Genomic DNA, 5,919 nt, shown 5'->3' on the forward strand with positions numbered 1-5,919 from the left:
AATATGTAGGATCCAATATGGGCATCCAGGTCCCGCTATTGGATATTGACCGAGGAGTCTCTCGGGTCATGTCTACATAGTTCTCGAACCCGCAGGGTCTGCACACTTAAGGTTCGACGTTGTTTTATGCGTATTTGAGTTATATGGTTGGTTACGGAATGTTGTTCGGAGTCCCGGATGAGATCCAGGACGTCACGAGGAGCTCCGGAATGGTCCGGCGGTAAAGATTGATATATAGGAAGTCCTGTTTTGGTCACCGGAAAAGTTTCGGGCTCATCGGTAGTGTACCGGGAGTGCCCGGAGGGGTGCCGGGGACCATCGGGAGGGGTGTCACGCCCCAAGGGGTCTCATGGGCTATGGGAAGATATAAACCAGCCCCTAGTGGGCTGGAATAAGTTCCCACTAAGGCCCATAAGGTTTGAGAAGGGAAAAACACAAGGTGGAAAGAGTTTCCAAGTGGGAAGGTGGAATCCTACTCCAAGTAGGATTGGAGTAGGACTCCTCCACCTCAAATTTCGGCCAAACCTTGAGGGTTTGAGGCTGTCTCCTCCCCTCCCTCCCTCCTATATATAGTGGGGTTTTAGGGCTGATTTGAGACAACTTTTGCCACGGCAGCCCGACCACATATCTCCACGGTTTCATCTCTAGATCGCGTTTGTGCGGAGCTCGGGCGGAGCCCTGCTGAGACAAGATCATCACCAACCTCCGGAGCGCCGTCACGCTGCCGGAGAACTCTTCTACCTCTCCGTCTCTCTTGCTGGATCAAGAAGGCCGAGATCATCGTCGAGCTGTACGTGTGCTGAACGCGGAGGTGCCGTCCGTTCGGCACTAGATCGTGGGACTGATCGCGGGACGGTTCGCGGGGCGGATCGAGGGACGTGAGGACGTTCCACTACATCAACCGCGTTAACTAACGCTTCTGCTGTACGATCTACAACGGTACGTAGATCACACATCCCCTCTCGTAGATGGACATCACCATGATAGGTCTTCGTGCGCGTAGGAAAATTTTTGTTTCCCATGCGATGTTCCCCAACAGTGGCATCATGAGCTAGGTTCATGCGTAGATGTCTTCTCGAGTAGAACACAAAAGTTTTTGTGGGCGGTGATGTGCATTTTGCTGCCCTCCTTAGTCTTTTCTTGATTCCGCGGTATTGTTGGATCGAAGAGGCTCGGACCGACATTACTCGTACGCTTACGAGAGACTGGTTTCATCGCTACGAGTAACTCCGTTGCTCAAAGATGACTGGCGAGTGTCAGTTTCTCCAACTTTAGTTGAATCGGATTTGACCGAGGAGGTCCTTGGATGAGGTTAAATAGCAATTCATATATCTCCGTTGTGGTGTTTGCGTAAGTAAGATGCGATCCTACTAGATACCCATGGTGACCACGTAAAACATGCAACAACAAAATTAGAGGACGTCTAACTTGTTTTTGCAGGGTATGCTTGTGATATGATATGGCCAACGATGTGATGTGATATATTGGATGTATGAGATGATCATGTTGTAATAGATAATATCGACTTGCACGTCGATGGTACGGCAACCGGCAGGAGCCATAGGGTTGTCTTTATAACTAACGTTTGTGCTTGCAGATGCGTTTACTATTTTGCTAGGACGTAGCTTTAGTAGTAATAGCATGAGTAGCACGACAACCCCGATGGCGACACGTTGATGGAGATCATGATGATGGAGATCATGGTGTGACGCCGGTGACAAGAAGATCGTGCCGGTGCTTTGGTGATGGAGATCAAGAAGCATGTGATAATGGCCATATCATGTCACTTATGAATTGCATGTGATGTTAATCCTTTTATGCACCTTATTTTGCTTAGAACGACGGTAGCATTATGAGGTGATCTCTCACTAAAATTTCAAGACGAAATTGTGTTCTCCCCGACTGTGCACCGTTGCTACAGTTTGTCGTTTCGAGACACCACGTGATGATCGGGTGTGATAGACTCAACGTTCACATACAACGGGTGCAAAACAGTTGCGCACGCGGAACACTCGGGTTAAGCTTGACGAGCCTAGCATGTGCAGACATGGCCTCGGGACACATGAGACCGAAAGGTCGAGCATGAATCGTATAGTTGATATGATTAGCATAGAGATGCTTACCACTGAAACTATTCTCGACTCACGTGATGATCGGACTTGAGATAGTGGATTTGGATCATGTACCACTCAAATGACTAGAGAGATGTACTTTTTGAGTGGGAGTTCTTAAGTAATATGATTAATTGAACTAATTGTCATGAACATAGTCTAATGGTCTTTGCGAATTACGATGTAGCTTGCGCTATAGCTCTACTGTTTTTATATGTTCCTAGAGAAAATTTAGTTGATAGTTGATAGTAGCAAACTTTGCAGACTGAGTCTGTAAAACCGAGGATTGTCCTCGTTGCTGTGCAGAAGGCTTATGTCCTTAATGCAACACTCGGTGTGCTGCACCTCGAGCGTCGTCTGTGGATGCTGTGAACATCCGACACACACGTTTCTGATGACTACACGATAGTTCAGTACAAAATACTTAAATGGCTTAGAAGCAAGGCGCCGAAAACGTTTTAAAACGTCACGGAACATAAGTGATGTTCTAAAGAGATGAAATTGTGATTTCATGCTTGTGCCCTTGTTAAGAGGTACGAGACCTCCAACAAGATTCTTTGTCCACAAAGTAAAGGAGAAAAGCTCAATCATTGAGCATGTGCTCAGATTGTCTGAGTACGACAATCACTTGAATCAAGTGGGAGTTAATCTTCCAGATGAGATAGTGATGGTTCTCCAAAGTCACTGCCACCAAGCTGTGAGAGCTTCGTGATGAACTATAACATATCAAGGATAGATACAATGATCCTTGAGCGATTCGCGATGTTTGACACTGCGAAAGTAGAAATCAAGAAGGAGCGTCAATAGTTGATGGTTTGTAAAACCACTAAGTTTCAAGAAAGGCAAGGGCTAGAAGGGATACTTCGTGAAACGGCAAAACAGTTGCTGCACTAATGAAGAGACCCAAGATTAAACCCAAACCCGAGACTAAGTGCTTCTGTAATGAGGGGAACAGTCACTGAGGCGGAGCAACTCTAGATACTTGGTAGATAAGAAGGCTGGCAAAAGTCGAAAGAAGTGTATTTGATATACATGATGTTGATGTGTACCTTACTAGTACTCCTAGTAGCATGAGGGTATTGGATACCGGTTCGGTTGCTAAGTGATTAGTAACACGAAATAAAAGCTACGGCATAAACGGAGACTAGCTAAAGGCGAGGTGACTATACGTGTTGGAAGTGTTTCCAAGGTTGATATGATCAAACGTCGCACGCTCCCTCTACCATCGGGATTGGTATTAAACCTAAATAATTGTTATTTGGTGCTTGCGTTAAGCATGAACATGATTGGATCGTGTTTATTGCAATACGATTATTCATTTAAAGAGAATAATAGTTACTCTGTTTTCTTGAATAATCACCTTCAATGGTTTATTGAATCTTGATCGTAGTGTTACACATGTTCATGATATTGGTGCCAAAAGATACGAGTTGATGATGATAGTACCACTTACTTGTGGCATTGCCGCTTGAGTCATGTTAGTATAAATTGCATGAAGAGGCTCCATGCTGATGGATCTTTGTACTCACCTAATTTCGAATCACTAGTGACATGCAAATCATACCACATGAGCAAGGCCTTGTTTCCATTGAGATGAAATAAGATAGTAACTTGTTGGAAGTGATACATTTTGATGTATGCAGTCCAATGGGTGCTGAGGCACGCAGTGGATATCATTATGTTCTTACTTCACTAACGATTTGAGTAGATACTAGAGTATTTACTTAATGAATCACAAGTCTGAAATATTGAAAAGTTCAATTCTGTTTCGGAGTGAAGTTCGTCGTAACAAGAGGATAAACTGTCTACGATATGATCATAGAAATGAATATCTGAGTTATGAGTTTTGGTACGCGGTTAAGACAATGTGGAAATTGTTTCGCAGTTCATGCCACCTGGAACATCATAGTGTGATGATGTGTCTGAACGTCATAGCCACGCACTATTTGGTATGGTGCATACTATGATGTCTCTTATCGAATTACCACTATCGTTTATGGGTTATGCATTAGAGACAACCGCACTCACTTTAAATAGGGCACCGCGTATTTCCGTTGAGATGACACAGTATAGACTGAGGTTTAGAGAAATCTAAACTGTCGTTTCTTGAAAGTTTGGGGCTTTGACACTTATGTGAAAAAGTTTCAGTCTGATAAGCTCGAACCCAAAGCGGATAAATGCATCTTCATAGGATATCCAAAACAGTTGGGTACATCTCCTATCTCAGATCCGAAAGCAAAGTGTTTGTTTCTAGAAACGGATCCTTTCTCGAGGAAAGGTTTCTCTCAAAAGAATTGAGTGGGAGAGTGGTAGAACTTGATGAGGTTATTGAACCATCACTTCAACAAGTGTGTAGCAGGGCGCAGGAAGTTGTTCCTGTGGCGCCTACACCAATTGAAGTGGAAGCTGATGATGGTGATCATCAAGCATCGGATCAAGTTACTACAAGCCTCGTAGGTTGACAAGGTCGCGTACTACTACAGAGTGGTACGGTAACCATGTCTTGGAGGTCATGTTGTTGAGCAAAAGTGAACCTACGAGTTATGGAGAAAGCGATGGTGGGCCCAGATTCCGACAAATGGCTGGAAGCCATGAAATCCGAGAGAGGATCCATGTATGAAAACAAAGTGTAGACTTTGGAAGAACTACTTGATGGTCAGAGGACTATTGAGTAAAGATGGGTCTTTAAAAGAAAGACAGACGATGATGGTGATAAATCACTATTAAGAAAAGCTCGACTTGTCGCAAAGATGTTTCCGACAAGATCAAACTGTTGACTATGATGAGTCTTTCTCACTCGTAGCGATGCTAAAGGTCTGTTAGAATTATGTTAGTTGTTGATGCATTATTTATGAAATATTGCACATAGGATGTCAAAACATTGTTTCTCAACGGTTTCTTTGAGCAAACATTGTATGTGATACAACCAGAAGGTTTTGTCGATCCTAAATATACTAGCAAGTATGCAAGCTCCAGTGATCCTTCAATGGACTGGTGCAAGCATCTCGGGGTTGGAATATACACTTTGATGAGATGATCAAAGATTTTGGGTTTGTACAAGGTTTATGAGAAACTTGTATTTCCAAAGAAGTGAGTGGGAGCACTATAGAATTTCTGATAAGTATATGTGGTTGACATATTGTGGATCAGAAGTAATGTAGAATTTCTGTAAAGCATACAAGGTTGTTTGAAAGGAGTTTTCAAAGGAATACCTGGATTGAGCTACTTGAACGTTGAGCATCAAAGATCTATGGAGATAGATCAAAAGCGCTTAATAGAAGTTTCAACAAGATGCATGCCTTGACAAGTTTTTGAAAGAGTTCAAAAATAGATCAGCAAAGAAGGAGTTCTTGGTTGCGTTGTGAGGTGTGAATTTGAGTAAGACTCAAAACCCGACCACGGCAGAATAAAGAGAATAGAGGAAGGTCGTCTTCTATGGCTTAGCCGTAGAATCTAAAGTATGCCATGCTGTGTACCGCACCTGATGTGTGCCTTGACTCAAAATCTGTTGAGAGGTACAGGGAGTGATCCATGATTGAATCACTAGCAGCGGTCAAAAATTTATCCTTAGTAACTAATGGACTAAGGAATTTTTCTCGATTATGGAGGTGCTTAAAGAGTTCGTCGTAAAGGGTTACGTCGATGCAAGCTTTGACACTAATCCGAATAACTATGAGTAGTGAAATGGATTCGTATAGTAGAGTAGATATTTGGAGTATTTCCGAATAGCACATAGTAGCAGCATCTATAAGATGACATAAAGATTTGTAAAGAACACACGGATCTGAAAGTTTCAGAACCGTTGACT

The sequence above is a fragment of the Hordeum vulgare genome, chromosome 3H (assembly GCF_904849725.1).
Source record: "Hordeum vulgare subsp. vulgare chromosome 3H, MorexV3_pseudomolecules_assembly, whole genome shotgun sequence".
Classification (NCBI taxonomy): domain Eukaryota; kingdom Viridiplantae; phylum Streptophyta; class Magnoliopsida; order Poales; family Poaceae; genus Hordeum; species Hordeum vulgare.